The following is a 20,137-nucleotide window of genomic DNA, read 5'->3' on the forward strand; positions in this document are numbered from 1 at the left end:
GCATCTGAGCAACACTCTCTTGACTAGGGCATAATGATAATTATGATGATTTACAACTTGTTCCTCTGGCTGCGTTGGCTACATTACATTAGCTATTTATGTTTGACAGGCCCGGAGTAAACCTCCAAGACTGTAGCGTGATAAAAGAAAGGCACCGCTCTGATTTGCGCAATAGGCTCATCCTGTCGGACTTGTGCAAATCCTTGTTTGCTTGCGATAGCGAAGCAACATGGAGTTTCTCAGGATTAAACCTGCACTCCTGTGTTTGCTGAATTCACTCATGGAGTTGATGCATTATGTATGTGTTTGCCTATAGTGTGTGTTTAGTATTGGAAGGCGGGGCAAAGGGCTCAAAAAGTTGATGATCAAGATGGGGGCAATAGGGGGTAGGAGGGTGTTTGCGTGTAGGGACCTCATCTCCCAAGAGGCCTGGACGAGCCAGAAACCCGAGCTGGTAGGACAGGGATGGGAACACGTGAGACTCTGGCACATGGTGGCTTGAGTTACCTTCCCTTGCTCTGAACTTTTGGCCCTGGTGGCAAAACCTCTCCACCCATTATGACTCCGGTATTACTCCACCTGCCTCTTTTTCTTGCATCTTATATTAACATCATGCAGCTCACCTGCTATATGTTAATCTGTCATTGTGTTTCGCAACTAATAAGCTTTGAATTGCTTATTTTTTCATGTTTCTATGTTTGCTGTCTGTTCAGACAAAAGACTGGCTGAGCCCCTGTGATCAAATCTCCGTCTTTGCACCAGTCTGAAGGTAAACTCCTTCCACCAGGCAGCCAGGAAAACCTGACTTTCAGGTCTCCCACCCACATTCATTGGACGGCTGTCCTCTCACCTGTGCAAATATGAAAGCGGGAGAAAGACATAGCAAGCGAGGGAGGGTGGGGGAGAGTGAAATGGAAAGATATCCCAGTCTTTGGTTGCAGGGTGGGGCACAGAAAAGAATACGAGGCAGCTGAGCAAACCTCCACTGCCATAGGACTTCACCTGTGTGCTCTCCACTTTTCTTCTGTCTGTTTTTTCTCTTAATCCATTCTTTCTTTCCATAACTGGCCCAACAGCAATAGAGAGCAAAGGCGTTCTTTTATAGCCGCTGAATAGAGATTTCCTTTGAGGTTATGGAGTTGATACACTCCGTAATGCCACTTTTATGCCGTGGTCACAATGGACAGTGATTTACTTTCTGCCTCGGGGGACACATCCTCTCTTTAGAAGTGTTTCCGTGTAGGTGTAGGCATTAGCTGGATATTAGAAAGGAAATCCTTTTATCTACCAGTATCCTCAGTGGATTCTTAGCTAGATTTAAAAAGCAACTCATAATGGCTGTTGTTGTAAATAAACCAAATTGAGGAGCCACAAATCCAGCTGGTGAGGATGGTGGCATGTCAGTCTGAATACATTTATTCAGTCTTTATTATTCTTTTCTCGGGTTCTTTAATTAATCTGGTGTTTTCCTGCATGACATTTCTCTATAAGCAATGGTTGCTTTAAGCTTTTGCTTCTTTTTTAAATGTAGTTTCTTGAAATAGTTTACCTGTCTACCTTATGTAAAACTGTGTAAATTATTTGAAATGTTCTTTTTGTTCAGATTGTAATGATCCCACATGAAGCAACATGAATTGGGTGAAATTGTTAGAATTTTATTTAAAGGTTTCCTGAAACCACACAGGGTCAGAAATATACATATAGTCCCAATAATATGCATGCACCCTTAGGAACATTTCCCTAAATATCCACAGCAAGTTGCAAAGACAACATTTTCAGATATTGGCAAGCTTTTGGTATCATTTTTGGTTGGATATTTGTCAACTAGATATGGTAGAGAGTATTTTAATTTGTTTCCTGAATTTGGCCTTGCTTTTATTAGGGATGCACCGATCCACTTTTTTCACTTCCGATACCGATGTCTGAGGTTTAGTATGAGCTGATACTGATCCAATACAGAAAACAGTGCTGAATTGACTTAAAACATTTCATTTCTAAAACACAAACATACATGCACTGAACTGCCAGTGCTGCAGCTTCTAAAGCTTAGCCAAACATGTAAAAACAACACAATTTTAATTTGTTCAACATATTTAATGTTGATGAAATATGGTGATCAGTATTCCATTTGCTTCTAATCAAAATCAACTCTAATTCAGCTCTGTTTTAGAATGATAAGCTTTATTGAGATGCTCATTTCAGTTTCCAGCTGATACCTGCTCATGCATTCAAAAGTATCAGTAGCTGCTTTAAAGACAATAATATCACTGTTCTTGAGAGGTATTTTGGGTTTTGATCAACTGTAAACGTTAATCATTAAAAGTTACAGAAATAAACACTTGAAATATAGCACCTTATTTATGTTAAATCTGTATGATTTTACTCCTTGAACCAATTTGCTGAACTATTAATATATTTATGCTCATGGTGAGAGTATGTAAACTTTTCAATCAGCAATTAATTTGTTTCAAAATATTTTGACAGAGGTTTCCTGATTTTTAGGATTTTAGGGACTAATGAAAGAATAAATGAAAAAAAAGGTTTGACAGCAACGTTTAGCTACAGTCAACACCCAACAACAATAGTGCAAATACAAAAGCATTGTAATGCATAAGCAATATGTTGTCATATTAAAGCCACAGGATATAATTTTATGCACTGAGGAAATCTGCTTAATTTCACACAAACAGTTTTTTGGCTCTATCTTAATTGCAACAGAAAGGCAACTTTCCTTTGCTTAAATAAAGGATCTAAGTACTTCCTATTCCAATGATGTTTAATAAAGTGACCCAAACCAACTAAACCTCAGGAAGCCGAAATCAAAATAAAAAAGCCAAACTGTGTGGACAGCTGCAGGAGAGACAAACTATATGAGCACCGCAAATAGACTTTAAACGCATTCCTGGAATGCGTGACTACTGAAATACAATGAATTCATCAGCCACGATGCGCCTGGCTGACATGGTGAAGCAAAAACAAGTATGCCCCACATGCCTGCTGCCTGCAAGGTGGTGGAGGAGATGTACAGATATAAATCTTAACTCAAAACAAGAGGGAGAGAACATAATATAAGTGTAACAAGTGGAAACTGTGACCACCCAGCAAGATACAAACAACAAATTAAGGTGTGCAAAGATTTAACTGGAGATTAAAGTTTGTGTATCCTGATTGCATGAAGTTAAAACATGTTTTGTTCGTTGCTGATTTGCTCCTGTAATGACTGTAAAATAAATCCAGAGACAGTGTTAAGCTGCTTCAACAGTGTGAGGAGCTTATAATGATGGTGAGGAATAAGTGAAGCTCGTCACATGAAGGCAGATAGTCTCACACCTATTTACTTTCTGCCTCTTTAGTTTTTCCCCTCTCTTCCATGCAGGTTTGGGCCTGAAATACGTGCCAGACCTGCTGCCAAAGCCTTGGCCTCCACCTCACCCTGCAGACATGGCTGTACACACACGCATATATGCAAACACTCACACACACTACCATATATACCAGTTGGGGTGAACGTGAATCTCTTATTGGTGTTTTTTCACACCGGAAAAGCACTGAACTCACTTACACCTCCTCAGAAACATGCAATCAATCTTTGACGAGCTTATCAGTTCTGCGCCCTGTCTATCTCTGATGACGACGCTGTCGCGCGGCTTCATACCACATGTGCAGACTCAGTCACGATCAGAGCAACATTCACACGGTCCCTCTCGAGAGACAACATAAACATACACTTTTGATTTGTCGGTTGTCTGTCAGGCATGCCCTATTTTTAAAACGGTAAACACACCTACACACATTCTCCCATGCTGGGTCACACCCACTGCAGCCCAGGCCACGCAATGGGTCTTCCCTCATTGCTGAGGACATTTGGCTAGATTATAAGGGAGAAAAATTTGTCAGGTGAGGTAAATCTCGACACCTGAAACTCGCCGCCTCTCTTTAAAGTTGTTTTCACCGCTGCCCCCGCACTTAATGCTACAGCACCGACTGATAATTGCACGCTCTGAGCTAGTCTTGTAATTGCCTAGCACATACCTGCTCAGGGTGTAAGCCCATCTACTGAACATGGGGCCCCTCTGATAGATATGTAAAAATGATGCATTTGGCTTTTTTGTATCCGACGGTCTTTTTATGCAGCTTCATTTTGCTGTGAATGAGTCTCATAGAAGCAGATGTTAGCTCGCGTCCAGATGTTTATTTTTTCTTAAATCAAAACTCCAAATGTCAAAAAACTAGTTCTTAAATGCTTAAAATAACATTCAGCAATAAAGTCAGACCAGCAACGGTTAAGTGTTGACGATTTTGAGCTGTCAGTTGCCATGTAATTCAGTGGAGAATTTAATCCTGTGGTTATTTTCATGACATGTGCATGAGTCAGGTTGTGTGCATGTGTTTGGCCGACCATGACGCCTTTTATCAAGGCACAGTGCAGCTAAAAGCAGTCCAAACGTCACACAAAAATACTCATGGCTGTGTCATATTACCTACTTTCATTGTTTTGAGTCTTTATATTAAAAAAAGTGGAAGACAGTGGGAGAAAGTGGAAGCAAACGAAGGCTGACAGGGAGATTAAGCCACCTACTATTTACCTGGCTGATCCGGGGAGAAGCTAACTGGAATGAGGAGTGGCCACAGAAGGTTGTCACACAAGGTCTGTCAAAAAAATGCAGAACACAAAAAAATCAGCCATTATACTATACAACGCAGATTATGACTTAAGTACTTGGCAGAAATGTTTGTTTGTTTCCTCTTTCCCATGTGCCACACTGCAGTAAGTTATTGTTTGCGTTTTGCAAACACTAACCCTTTAATTTACCTGATAGAACATTGTGTAAATGCATTGATTTTGACCAAAACCTGCTCATACCTGTGTGAGTTTTGCATCTCTGTCACTTTTAATCATGAAAATTTTCCGGTTTTAAGAGTTTGCAGAAGCTGTTTATAAAACAATAACCAGCATGGCAGATACATTAGACATGACATTATGACCTAAAAGTTTGTGGGCCTGATTTTTGCTGCCCAAACTTCACCTGACTTCCTTAGGCATTTATAGCCCTAAAAGTGAGTTTTGGTATCTAGAAGTGGGATGTTGGCAGCAGATTGCTAAAGTCCTATAAGCTATTAAATGGGCAACCACTGATAAAACTTATTTGTTAAGCATATCCAGAGGAAAGCCAAGTCAAGACACCAGGCTCAATGTTTTGCTCTTCAAACCATTTTTGTCTTGTATTAGGGTGAATTTTCCTCCTGAAAGAGGTCAGAGTGATCAGTTGTTATGAAAGGATGCAGATAGTTTGCAACAACACAGTGCTGGAACATTGCCCAAAGCATCACACTCCTTTCTGGTATCATGTGCTTCTCTAAGTGACATTAAAGAAACTTAAAAGGGCAGTATTATGTATTTTCCAGCACATAGTACCATTTTATAGCACAATCAAATAAAAATATGACCTTCAGTTGTTCGAAAAAAAATGCAAATATGACTTAGAAGGAATTTGACTTTGCAACTGAACGTCTTAAAATTGGGCCTCTAAAAACTCCTGCTCGTTCTGAAAGTCCACCTTCAGGAAGTCATCACAACATCACTCCTCCCCTTTAACAACGTTTTTACCAGCGTTGGACTGCAAAGTAGCTTATATAATAATCAGCAGCTGTACAGTTCTACTTGGTGTTTGCTAATTGTTGCTGGCTAGTCTGAAGGAGCTGACTAGGGTAGACATGAGGGTGAGGTGGTCTGTGAGATGGACGCTTGGAAGTTTGGAAACTGCAATTCTGAGGAGGAACTGTGCCTAGAAAGCAGAGCAAGGTCCAACCAGGAGTTTTACATAGCTGAATGATTGCTATGGAGATTAAATTCTGATAGTCTGATGTCCATTTTGGTTCTTTCAGAAAACAAACAAGAGCAGTGGACAGCCTTTGCTTCTAACCTGCTTCAAAGAGCCTTGGCTGCCAGTGACCCTGTCAACAGTTCCCTACCATTTCTTTCACTTTTATAGGGTACGGTGGATTCCTGGTATTTGCGGGGGTAAAGGACACAGTTGCCAACAAATAGTTGAGATCCACGAACACCTAAGACTCCAATAAAAATGCTTCTAACTGCCTGTTTTAATAGTACAAACCCCAAATATACTTCAATACACTGTGGAAAATGCACAAGCTTGTATTAGTCTTCCTTACCTCTGCACTGGAGGGTGCAGCCAATCATGCAAATGTCATGAAGCTTGTCAAGTACCATTGCTCATAGGCATTTCAGCTTCCCAAGCTGCATTTTCTTTCAAATATTTTAGAAAAAAATCCACAAATAGGCAGATTTTCCAAGAACAATTTGGAGTTATGTTACACAGAAAAATCCACAAAGAGGGTAAAACAAATATCTTTAACAGATTTTCCCTTCCATCAACTTTGAGGACTGCTTAGTAACGAACTGCCAATTTGCCACTTTCTAACAGGTAAAGATATAATCTGCTACTCACTTCTCCTGCCAGGTATCACAATATTATGATCAATCACAACAGTGCACAGTCTTGCAAATTGAGTATTGGCCCCTCACAGATTTTTCCTGTTTTGACTTTTTTTTGTCACACTTACATGTTCAAAGATTACTTGAGTAAATACTAAAACCTTTTTTAAATGATGAATTTATCCCAACCAGATGAACTGCCCCCTGAAGCTAATAATTAGCCTTTCTACTCTTGGCAGCAACAACTGTCTTCAAGTGTTTTCCAAAGACTGACAATAACTATTTTTATTTACTGTGAAGGGCTTTTGACCGAAATTCTGTAACATCATATCTTAGCATTTCCATCAGATTTATATCTTGGCTTTGAATAGGCCTCTTCAAATGCTGTATTTTTTTTAACCACTTAGAGGTCGACTTGTTGGTGGGTCTCAGATTGTTGTCTTGTTGAATAACCCAAGAACGATTGAGAGCCACGTCACAAACTAACGGTCTAACTCTATTGATTTCTTTAGTACTTACAAGTCATCCAGGTACCAACGAAGCAACTTAACCCCAGACCATCACACAACAACCACCATGTTTCACTGTGGTGTGTAGCTTTTGGAAATACTGCATTAACTTCAAAGTAACAGGGTTCAGACCCTGTAAGTAGTGCACAGAATATTTCCCCAAAAGTGTTTCTCAAGAGATCTTCAAGATGTTTGTCGGCAAATATGAAATGGGTCTTTGTATTTTATCCTCGAAACTCTCCTGTGACAACTACTTCAAGTTGTCAGACAGGTTGTGTTTAAGAGAGTTCTCGATTCTTCAGGTCAGACCGGGTTCAGGAGTGGTTACACCTTGAACCCGAAAGTGTGTCTCTTTACAGTTAATTTGTGGAGGGCAATTGTATTATTAACATAAAGACAACAGGATTTTCTGACTCTTGTTCAAAGTGACCAGATGTCCTACTGTTAGTGATACCAGCCAATTGCAAGGTATTTCTCCACACTATAAACTCAGACAGCTAAAGAACATAGTGGACCAGTGCTTTAGTGTTATACATAGCATTATAAGCAAATATTTTGGTGTTTTAATGCGCACAGAAGCCACATTGGTTACCGAACCCCAAGTTGCATGAGAGTCTTTAACTTCTCATGTTGGAGTTGTAACTTCAGTTGGTCTTCAGTTGTTTTTTTCCAGTTTGAAACTTGAAATTTCTGAATACAAAAGCAAAGAAGCATTCAAGTCATTTTCAAGCAGTGCGTACCTAATCTATGCAAAGAACATTTAGACAGCAATGTTCAGACGACAAATTCATTTTACAGCACACAAGTATATTAGGTCGGAGAAGGTCACCCCTTTAAGTGACATGTTAGGTTACACAAAGACTAGGCCGGAAAAAATAGAAGAAACTGAAAGGCTATGACAAACTGAAAAAAACATGTGATTGTAAGTTGGATTTTTGCTCTTCATATCCACAACAGCCCAGCTAAAGCTCTTATCCGTTTGTCCAGAAAGTCTGGTTAGTTTGGGAAGGTGTGAATGTGCAATCGAAATCTGATGTGAACTCTGGCCCGCCTAAAAACCTTGCTCTCGTTTTGATTGAAGTGAACTCTAGTATGGTTTAAATAAATATGTGGATGCAAGTGGACTGGAGATCGCTCCAAAAGCAGGAACCAAACTCCAGCGCAGGGCATTTTTGGTAAATACAACCAAAACAAACGGAACGGAAAATAAGGCTCAAATAAGAACTCCTACAACCAGTAAAATCTGATGCTACTCCATCTTTGTTTACATTTCATGAAGAAGCAAGAAGCTCTCATGTCTTCTTTAGAGGTTTTTATGTTGTTTCCTTCAGTGGTTCTTGGAGCAGCACCACCACAGGCGATGGAGGGAACAGGTTTTTGTTAGGGTTTGGTTTGTTTGACACAGTGCAGTGTGAAACCAAACTGCACCAGCTGAAATTGTAAGAAATGTTGCAAACCGATTGCGTCTACCGGAGTATCAGGTGTGAAAAACCCTAAAAGGTATTCCATCAGTTGGGAGGCGTTGTGTTTTTATCTCGGTTGGAGGCAGCTGCTGTTGTTACTAATAGCCGCAGGGCCTGCCGCTCTTTCAGGGTGACGGTATCGAGAACTTAAAGCCTGTAAATCTTCAGGAAACCTCCTTCCTTCCCTCTAATTCCTCATGGCAGGTTGTCTCAGGCGATGGTTGGAAGACCTGCGGGGCTGCTCCGGTGGGGAAGAAGGGTTTTACTCAGTGTGTGTGTAACTGTGGTCAGAGCAGGACCACAGGGAGAGCCGCTGACCACAAGCGTGCTTCACCATATGTAGCTTCCATCCCTGATTATGTGTGAGTTTAAGTGTGTGGTTTCATGCTACAGGTAGGAGGCAGCAGAAGGAGACAGAAACCTAAAATAGAAAGAATTCAAACCAGAGGGGTTAAAAACCTCTAATCTGTCTCCTCTTCTTCCCTGAGTCAGTTGGGTGACAGCTCAGTATTTCGGGACACGTGTTATATCTCATCTGCTCTGTCAGGCCTGCCTAAATGTTTACAGACTCATCCTTTTAGCCTGCATCAATGTAACCTAACACCCAGCCTCTTTACAGTCATCTGTTTAACTACCTGGCTGTCCAAAGGCTTAACCTGTGTCTTTAAACAAACCTATAAAATCACTGTTGGCTCCCAACACTGTTCAAACAAGACTTTTTCCCCCCATCAGATTGGAGCCTGCAGGGGAATCCTTGGGTCCCTTTCTGTTTGATAGCGCCCACTAGTGGTTTCACAGCAGTACTGTCACTGTTAATGTGAGTGGATTAAAGAGGCTGTGTTCAGTTTGTCATAAAATTAGTGAGGTTAGGGGATCGGATTTGATTTAATAATATTAATTTATATTTTCATTTTCAAAAATAGCAGGATGTGCATTATTTAATTTTCTATTTATCTTAGTTTTTCCATTTTCAAATGCCTCTTTTCTTTGAGAATCCAGATTCTTGTGGATCATTCAGCAGTGTGAGTGACCCACTCCACTGTACTGTTTCTCCTGCAACAGTGTTTACATATAATTGAGTAATTACCTGTAAAAGATAGCACCCCTGTGGCTGTCATTTTCTCATCTGAATCCCCTGCAGCTCAGATATTTTACTTCAGAACAAAGGAAAAAAGCACAACAGCTGAGCAGAGATCTCTCACTTGGCTGCTGTTATGCATAACCACCTTCATGTTGTTTCTAAATGGGCCTTTCCAGCACTGAAATCACAGGAAACAAGATTGAGTCCAGAAGAAATCATTTGCCAACTCTGACTAGATGACGGTTGCTCATTCAAAATTGCACAAAATCGCGGGATGATAATTTGGCGTTCCTTTGTGGGTTTCAGAATCCCACGGTGAATGGAAAGTTGTAACAGGCACATTGTGCGTACACTAGAGGCCTCACCCACAATGGCATTTGAAAGACAAACAGCAGAGCAGTGCGTGCTGCTGGCCTGAGTGCCACAGACGCGAAAGTGCTCATTCTTTTTGACATACGCCGGCCAAAGTTCAGCCTAATGGCCGTGTCATTACAGTGTAAAGGGACCTTTGTGCGGCAGACCTGTCCCTGTCCTCCGTTCCTTAAAGTCTTCAAATCTGCTCATCGTCTTTCTTTCCTTTCATCTCCTTGTGTAGTGCTGCTTATAAAAGTGTTGCTCTGCATTGTGAAATCAATTTAGGTGATATCTTTGTTTCGCATAATCTCAGATATTACGATTGTTATGCAATTAAATGAGATGTTAAATTGGTTTGTAAGTAGATTTAGACATGCGTAAAACAGTCAGTCTCAATTGGTTTTTTGAATAAATAAAATGAACTGTTCAGTTATTTATTAAAAAGTGAGCATTTCATCATCCCAACCTACTTTCAGTGCAATTTGCACTCAAAATGAATGACATAAACTAAAATTGAGGACATATATTCCCAGGTTTCAGTCTTCTGCTGAGGAAATGAATGAAATTCCTTTTTTATCATGCTTAGGATATTTTTGTACTAAATTCTGGAGCAATCATATTGGGAAGGTATTTTACTCATTTCCTCTTTGATAACCTGGAGATGATTAGAACCTCTAAAAATATTTCAGAGCCAGTGTAGTTTATTGTTGCAGGACAGAATTAAAAACTGCTGAACCTGTTCTGCAAGAAAATACTGTACCTTCTTAAAGTATCCATACTCCCTGAATGCTTTCTCATTGTTACCTTATCATTTTATTGAAATTTTATGCGGCAGATCCACACAATGGGGCAGATAATTGTAAAGTGGAAGAATAAGTAAAAGTATTTTGCAAATATTTTTCCAAGCATTAATAAGTGTGGTTTGTGTTTGATTTCAATACATGTGAAGCAATAAGATGGGAGAATCATGTTTTTTCTTAAATTACAGTTTCACATCTTTTTGGTCCAAACCAGTTTTACACATCCAGAGACATTTTTGCTATTTTGTCTTTGTGAAATATGAATTTGGTAAAGATCAGTCATATTAGTTGATGAGCTGTAAGATCTTGCTACAGATTCTTTACTGGATTTAGGCCTGAACTTTGACTGGACCATATGAATTAATTTTACTTAACATTACAGCGCCTGCTGTTTGTTTCAGGCTGTTGTTCTGATGTAAAACTCTGCTCTATAGTTTCACTTTTGTCGCCTGTAATTTTCCAGAATTGAGCTAAATTTAGCTCCAACTAATTCTGATCCACTTTCCTTTCCCTGCTGTATGATGCTGCCACCACCATGTTTCACTGTGGGAATGATGCACGTAGTTAGAGTTCTGTCTCTTCTGACCAGGTAACTTTCTTGCACTTTGTTTTTTCTCCTCCATGTGATTTGCATCAGACTGCAAACAAAACGTCTCCCTTTCTTTTTGTCTCTTACAAAGACCAGACCTGAGAGATTAATCTTTTTCCTACCACTTCATAATTATGTTCTACTTTGTGTTGATCTGTTTGTGATTGTACCATGACAAAATGTGAAAACTCACATTTGTAACTGGAGAGCTTCCCCTTCTCTTACATTTAAGTTCACTTGAAGTTCTCCCCCCCACCCCTTTATGCATTTTTTGGGTAGAAATCAGCTCCAAACTGGGTCTCAGTTCAGAAAGAAGTGGTAGAAGCTGGAATATTCGGTTACGGATGCATTTCCATTCGATTGTCCTAAAGGAGGGCGAGTAGAAGTAAGCGAGATGAGTTGAGGGGATCATATTAATGTAACTAACACACACTATAATCCCACAGGACTTCCTTCCCATTCCCATTATAAGACACACCCAGGATGACAGGTAACATGAGAACACCTTTCACAGGGTCAGATTGGAAGAGGTGGGAAAAACAGGTGAGGTTACTCTCTGATTATATTCTGCCGAATATCTCTGGTTTCTCTGATTTGTTGGCGTCTTATTTCAGTTATTCTTTCTCTTTCACTTTAACACACACACACAAACTATTCCACATGAAAGATTCATTTCGAATGCAAGAAGTGTCTGAAACACGCCACATAAGCCACTGTTTTTTTCCGTATCAGTATTTGCCCGAGTTTCTGGAGTCTCAGAGGGACAGAAATGTGCTCTGATGTAATGCGCGAGATAGGGATCTTTTGTGGCTGTGTTATGAATCGCGGCATAATATGAGCGAGTGCGCGGAGAGCCGCGTTGAAGCTGGGGCTGGCGTGGAGAGGAGGGGTGGGTGGATCAAGCAGTGTCACAGGAATCCACAGTGTTGTGAGAGCTCCATACCTTTCAGCTTCATTAAACCAATTTCACGCCGAGGTGAGCTAAGAGAGGAAGCTCTGAATCTCAGCGCCGACAACAATGGTGCATTGAAGGGATGAGGCGAAAGTAAATTAGGTACCACTTCACAGACGGCAAATTAAAATCTGAAAGTTGGATAGGAAAAGTTGAGGGTAGATGATTATGTCTTTATTGTGGTTTCTCTCCTCAATCTAGAAAGCCCTCCTTTCCTTTTAGCAACCACCTTTGCCCCCACCCCACACACCTCACAACCCTCTAAGAAAAAATAATGATCTATTTCTTGTCTGGTAATTGGTTTCTAAGATGCTCCCACTCAAAGGCTGGATCTTAAATACCAAGCTGCTCATGACCCTCCTTTCAGCCACTTAATTTGCTTTAGCTTATCAGTAAGATTTCATATCCTGGAAAATCATATAAATTAAACATTAATGTCAGGCTTATTTCAGTGCGATCATTGACCTCCACTATGCATTGACCCACTTTATCGGATTTGGTGCTCAGTATTTGTAAAGGCTTTAATGCAAAACTGTGACCTAATCATAATTGGTTGTATGTTATCATAAAGTGTTTTTATGAATTTTTCAACTGGACTTTGAGCATTTGCAAAAAAGAAAAACTGCTGAGTAATTCAGGGCTCAAAGTAATCACACACAAATGTTCCAGCAAGAAAATTTAAAGAGCGGGCCGCAAAAGAAATAGTAATTAGAGTTTTCTTTCCAAACTGTTATCACTGCTTTATTTTATTCATCTAATTTGTCTAGTTAGGTCTAGGCTTTGAAAAGCATTTACTTGATCTCTACATACTGTTGGCTGAAAAATATTCCAGGCAAATTTTAATTTGGGAGACTGCCACAGTTGGTAGCATTATTGCGTTGTAGCAAAAAGCTATTTGAATCCAGTTCTGGAGGCTTTCTGATTGGAGTTTGCATGTTCTCTCTGTGTATCTGTGGGTTCTCACCTGGTACTCCAGCTTCCTCCCACAGTCCAAACATGACTGTTATGCTAATTCGTTACTGTACCATTAATCTTAGGTATGTGTTTGTGTTTATGGTTGATTGTCCTGTGTGTCTCCAGGATAAGCAGCATGATAATTTTGGGTTAAAAAGATATAATTTCTGATAGCACAGAGACTTTTGGTCTACTTAGCAGTAGTCTTACACTGGCACTCAAACAAGGAAAGGCACGTATTCTAGCATGATTTAAAGATGCTTGAGGCCACAAGTTGAAGACCAGATATGGAAAATGTATAAAAAACCTGTGTTGAACGTAAGATTTATATGTTGGGGAATGCCAAATATGGTGCTGTATGTGTTTTGGCCAAAGATAAAAAGGAATTCTTCTGTAATTGATGTTTGTTGTGGTATGGTTTCCAAAATGAAATAAAATTCTTTGTTGTTGTTCGATGTACTGAGCTTGGGGTTGAAAGGTAATAAGAGAAGACGTCCAAAGAAAGACGTCTGCTGTTGTCTGGTGTCTACATGGTTGAAATGTTCTTTGATTGATCAATCCGATGGACCAAGCCTGACTATCATGTCTTCACTAGCCTATGTTGTAACAGGAGATAAGTCCAAAAACTGAAACATTTTCAACCTATTTTTCTGAGATAACTCAACACAAGAAAAAGTAGGAAGAGTTGTCAAAAATATTTATTAACTACTGAAACGTATTTCAACAATCAGCCTTTAAAAGATCCTAATTTGAGTCGATCCACCATCATCTCCTGGTATGGATTGAGTTTTGGAAACATGCAGCAGCAGACGACTCCATGAGTAGGCCTGTTCCCACAATTACTCCTCCAGTAGTAAAGCTAGTAAATATTAATAAATCCTGACAATTCAAACATAGACTAGTCAGAACCTTTAACCACCTACCCTACTGAGTCCAGTTGATCATCATATAAAATAAACATAATTACTAGACACAGAAATTCAGCAGGGCTGCTGCTGACTTTACAGTATCTGCAGCTGCTACAGATGCATAAAATAAAGGATAAATTTCACTGTACAGTTTTTAAATGATTTATCAGTCTCATTTGTCTCAATGAGTACACAGCAGTGGTTACTTTTAAGAGCCACTTTAATGATTCTCTTCTTTTTTTTCTCTGCACAAAACATAAACTGAAATTGACTTTTTTAAATGCTCTAGTGCTTGAAGAGTAGCACAACTTATACCTGTCTTTTGTGTGTAATCACTGAAAATAAAATCAAAACAAGTCAGGAAAAATATCAGGACAATATTTGTGCTTCAGTATAATTTTCAAGTGCCTGAATGTTAGACATGCATCTGTCTATGTTTGCTATAATTCTGAGCAGAAATTAAATATCAAGTCATCATGCTAATCCAGAAGGAGACAGGTTCTGTGTACCAAAGACTTTAGGTGCAGAGAAACTAGTGCATGCTTTTATTTTCAGTAGGTTGAATTATTGTAGCAATTTCCTCACTGGTCCAAAATTGAGCTGTTAGAGTCCTGAACAACACCCGGACCATAGATCATATCACACAAGTTCTCGGATCAGCTATTGGACGGTTTACTTTGTATTTTGAACCAAGAAATATGGAGAAAAAACAAAATAAGAAGCTATGCAGGAACTTTAAACCAACTTAGACAAACATTGGATAGTATGTAATGCAACCAGAAACATTACTACAGAAGCCAAATCTCAACAAGTTGATCAGGCTTCCTGTTAACTTTCTTGGCTGACAACTTCAGGGGGGAAGAGCAGTCATGGAGTGCAGGCCAACCAATCAGAGTCTAGATAACGTGCAAGTTATGCCACGTTACACACACCTTAAGAAAAGTATTTTTTTTTATCACATTCTTCAGTCTAGAAAGAACTGAGAATGTAAATAAACCCATTAAAGAGATATCAGACGCTAAATCTGTGTAAATTACAAATTTAGCATAATTAGTCAAGCTATAAGTTATATTCAAAAGATTTAGCATACTGCTGGCTAAAGACAAGAGATCGTTATGACTAAAACAAACAATCAAGGATATTTTAAATATAGTTGGGGGAAGTGGTTAAAAATATGAAAACATTAGATCACTACTTCTTTGTTTTACTTAACCTAAATATTTATGTTGTTTCTGAATTATCTGTCAACAAAATGGTGATATTTTAGCCAAGTTTAATGATGTATAAATGACCTTATTTAGATAAATTGGGGACTAAAAGGGCTTTTACTTTGAAAAAAAAAATCATACATATTTTTCAGAATACTAATTTCCTCAATTGCCTCAATGAGTCTCGTTTGTCAGATTATAAGTACCTTAAGCAAGTATTAAACATGCTTTTCATATGGCCTACATTTCTGTTTTTAAAATTACTTTCGTCATTTGTATATGATGTAGTATTCTAATTGTAAATGTTGTTTTCATTACCTGTAAGTCGAAAATCATCATAATAACAGAGATAAAGACTTTGAAGCATCCATCTTTGTGTAATTGATCTATATAATGTGCTTTAATGAATGATAAAGTTTTTAATGATGTGTAATTTATTGTGGCATTACAGCTGAAATATCATTCAATCAATCAATTAATTAAGTTTTTGTATAGCATATTTATGCAATAAGTGCTTTACACCATAAAAACACAAAAAAAATCAACAATTCAAGCATTACATTTTTCCAAGTGTCACCATTACACATCAAAATGTTGGTCAGTGTTTAATTTATTATAGTACTAAAGTAACTCTAAACAGGTAGGTTTTTAGTCTAGATTTAAAGGAAATCAGTGTTTTGTCTGGTTTACAATGGGAACAAACTTATAAATCAGGAAGTTTGTTCCCGATTTGTGGTGCATAGAAGCTGAATGCTGCTTCTTCTCACCTGCTTCTATTGGGAAATATCTTAAAAGTCTACATTCATTACATTTTTCAAAGTCAGTTATCTGTTATGTACGTTTTTTAACCTGCATCTGTCCATATGTCAAAGTGTAAATCTGTGTATCTGCATTTTCTTTGTAATATTTGTTCAATTCTTCATAGGAAGTGAACTGGTGGGGTCCCAGGCAGCCCCCACACAATGCCATGGCAGCAGCATGGCTTTCACTGGGCCTCGCGCTGCTGCCTTTACGAGAGCCAGCCAGACGGATCCCCTTCACGCCGTAAAGCCATCAATAAGGGGAACAAAGAGGGCAGGTGCTGAGGACTGCATTGAGTGCTCACCTGCACCCAGCAGGGGAATATAGTGCGTCCAGCCATGCCAAGAGGCCCTCCACATTCACATCCCCACTCACCAGGCACTAATGGGCTAAGATGGCAAGCCAAAGAGAAATTATTTCTCTTTATTATAGACTGAAGCAAATCATCAGCTGATGGTGTTGAATATGACAGTACATGTACCTTATGCACTGTTTAGTTCAACCAAACTTTGGCTTCTGCAATATCTAAAGCAGGCTGAGACAGAATGCTGTTAACTGGGTATTTATCAACATTTAATTGGTAACAGAAGTGAGTATGAGGGAGCTGACTCTTGGATCTGCTTTTCAGATTTTTATGTACTGAATTAAATTTTAAATAGGAAGATTTGTTACTGGCTTGCTGAAGTCCTTATACCCCTGCAGTATTTGGCATTTGATTACATTTCGACCTCAAAGAATGTATTTGATTGGAATCTTGTGTCCAGGCCAACACAAGGAAGCACAAAGTTGCAAAGTGGAAGGAAAATATATTTTTTCTATTGCAGACTTTTATTTCAAAGACTGCATTTTTTCTTGTATTCTGTTTGTTGTGTATTGATTTGAATTTTTATTTTAGTGTTACTCTTTAGTCTTTATTTCAGTAGCTCTTCTTGTGTCCTGTGTTTCCATTAACCAAATAAATGTGAAATTTTCTTAATGGAAATATGTCAATTTAGAAAAAACTTAGTTTTTTCAATAGAAAGTTTTTGCACTAGGAGGAGATGCTTTTTCAACCGTATCAAAATAAATGTGTTTTGCAAAACTGCAATAGAAAATTTTTTTTCACATCACAGGAGTCACATGATCAACACCTGGATGTTACTACTGTCGAAACCGACAAAGAAGACGACAAAAAGTAGGAGAAGGATGGGGGGGGGGGGTTTCACACAATGTGCAGCTGACTCCACCTGAGCTCTCACAGCATCGCTCTATTTATGACGCTCAAAAAGCGTCTGTCATTTGAATACGTTGAATCCATAGTTCTTCTGTGGATTTTCTTCTGTGGAATTTCCCCAAAATGCTTGCATACATTGCTGCTCCCAAGTACAAGGGCTTGTTGTTCCAACTCCTGAATAAGACGCCAACATTTCCTCTGATGGCTGATTGATAATGAGCTGAGCACATGGCTGAATTATGGACATATCTAATGCCATTGTCTACATCCGTTCCTGTCATGATCTTTTGTGACTTATCGCATGAACAAGCTTATTCACATATGATTTTAAGTTAATTTCTCGTTTAACAAAAACACTGCAACTGCAAAATTGTGTTTTAGCAGAACACAAACAAAGATTTGCACACATTTGTAATGGAAATGACAATTTTCTCTCAGGTCCTCACCCAGCTGGTCTGCATTCTGTTCATTGTGCTCACCTGGTTTCCATGTCACTAATCACCTCCCAATAAGTTACAAGTCAGCTTGTTTCTCTCACAAATAGCTTCCTTCTGCGATCCCTTTTCTGCCATGCGGATTACCTGCCCTCATATTGCCTCACCCGTTTTCATTTAGTCTGCAGTCTCCATTTGGATCTGATTCTACTCTATCACCAACCTTGAAAACGTTGTGAGTCGTCATCATACTGTGGGAATGCGTGTCTGTTGCAGGGAGAGAAGCTGAGCATAATTGTTTGCAAGATGGCTGAACAATCTAGCTAGAAGACATGTTAACAGTCTGCAAAAACTGAGACTAGGTGGAGGTTTACATGAAGGACAACTACTCCAAACATACAGACAAAGATGCAAAAGAGAGATTCTGATCAGTGGGGGTTAAACTCTGAGCCCCAAAGATCAAAATCATCCAATTATCCAAGTATTCAGGACCATAAAAATATACTATTTTATTAAATACACAAGAATAATTGTGACCTACTCAGCAATAAAATAAACATCCAATATTTTAATGACACAAACAAATTAGTCTGATTTTCATAGGAACAGGGATCTATAAACATAAAAGGGTGTTGTGCAATTCCCTTGTTGGCATACAAATTAAAATTAAGAAATTCTGTGTCTTGCCTACCATTCAAATTTAACATTTGAATTATGTATCTTTCTTGAATGGCATTAAATAAAGAAAACATCCTATAGAATAACATCTGCATCAGCAAAACTTGGATTGAAGTTTAAACAAGTCTAACCACATAATCTATTTAAAAATCACAGACAAGTCTTGAAAAGAAATCTCCACAAACGCTCTGGATCCAAACTCAAATTGTAAGCCCTTTTTATAAAAATAATAGGCAAACATTTCATTATGTAGATGTGAAAATCTGGAAGTGACAGTCCTGTTTCTACCAGCTGTACAGAATGTTACAGTCAGAATCCAATCCAGAAAGATTCAAAGCTTGTTACTTTACAAAGCAGTCAGGTGAAGTTTATTGTGTCAAACTCTTCTATTTGAGGAAACTAAGCTGGCTTTGGAGCAATTATTAATTATATACACTGTTCAGATTTGCATGTAATAAATTAGAAAACCATAGTTTATGTTGGTCTGTTGCATAAAAACCTCAAAATAAATACTGAAGTTTTCGGTTGCAAATTATGAAAAAAAGTGAATTTGTGAATGCTTTTGCAGAAAACTGTGGCAGGTGTTTGTGTGTAAGTACATAGTTGGAGGTTTAGAAAACTATTTATGCTGTTTAGGCAAAATATTAGTGGGACCTCTGGGGATTTGAGGCCAGCAGAGAGCTCAGAGAAGACATATGGCAGACCTAAGCCACAGGTAGGCTTGGCATGAGGCAGGCAGGCCGCCTTTGAGCCGCCGCTCTGGACGAAGTGACAGATGTGTGGTGAATCTTTAACTCCCCACTGTCCCTGCATCTGTCCCCGCTCTCCGCGACGATGGCTCTGCCCCCTCCTGTGAGAATAATAAGCCAGCTAAAGAGGGAGCTATCACTGGACTTATTGATTAGTCCAGCTTGCCCTGGCCGGCTTCATTTAATGACCTCTGGGAGTCATTATTGAAGAGTCATTGTCTTTGTGATCAGTTCAGACTTTCTCTTACCATATGGGAATCCTCCTGTTGCCACCTCAAGGATGAGATTTATAACCTGCTTCAACCCACAGATGTGTCCACTAGTTTACTGTTTGAAAATCAAAATGTTTGTGTTTTGTTTGTCTTTTACAGAAAATTAGGTCACACCAGACAGCAAGTTATAAATACAACATAAGAGGAAAGCATACGCTCTAATCTGTAACAGCAACCTTATTCATTGTCTCTATTTAAATCCTTCCATAGCAAACATATTGCTGACAAAATAAATGATACATCCCACTTTATTCCCGTTTACACGTTCTGTCTAATCTTCTCAGACGGCCCAAATGGCAGGGACAGTGTCCCACTCTGTTTCCCCACTCAGCCATGGCACTGGCAAGAGATGGTTTATTTTAATTGAAAATTAGCAAAACAAAACAAGGGCAAGAGGATCCCTGAATAGGGCCCCTTTCTCCGGGAGCTCCTGTGCCGTTGAATAATGCATATGGGAGAAAGTAAACAGCAGCCGTGGGCCTTGCTGGGGGAACAATGAGCCGCACACAGCCCAACCAGGGCGCCTGATTTTATTACTGGCCTGTCAATCCCCCCAGCCTGGGAACTGTGGGACCTAGGCCAGGCAGCAGCTGCTGACCGCTCCGCACTGACCCAACACTCCCGGCAACCCGCAGGAGGAAGCGCTCACACCGCTGCATACCTCTGCTCTGCGCTCCGCACTGTCCACTCCTAATCTATCTATTCACACACTCAG

At 39.3% G+C, this 20,137-nt stretch overlaps 1 long non-coding RNA gene across 2 annotated transcripts in view; it reads left to right on the forward strand.

The window, feature by feature from the left end:
* LOC114139181 (uncharacterized) overlaps nucleotides 1–20,137 on the forward strand; it is a 73,995-nt gene that overhangs the window by 48,981 nt on the left and 4,877 nt on the right. The window contains exon 5 of one of the 2 annotated variants that reach the window (XR_003594395.1): nucleotides 16,201–17,132. The exons of the other annotated variant lie outside the window; for it this stretch is intronic. This is a non-coding gene — a long non-coding RNA (uncharacterized LOC114139181). Of the gene's footprint in view, nucleotides 1–16,200; nucleotides 17,133–20,137 lie in introns of those variants that run through there. 2 annotated transcript variants of the gene reach the window in all.

The sequence above is a fragment of the Xiphophorus couchianus genome, chromosome 23 (assembly GCF_001444195.1).
Source record: "Xiphophorus couchianus chromosome 23, X_couchianus-1.0, whole genome shotgun sequence".
Classification (NCBI taxonomy): domain Eukaryota; kingdom Metazoa; phylum Chordata; class Actinopteri; order Cyprinodontiformes; family Poeciliidae; genus Xiphophorus; species Xiphophorus couchianus.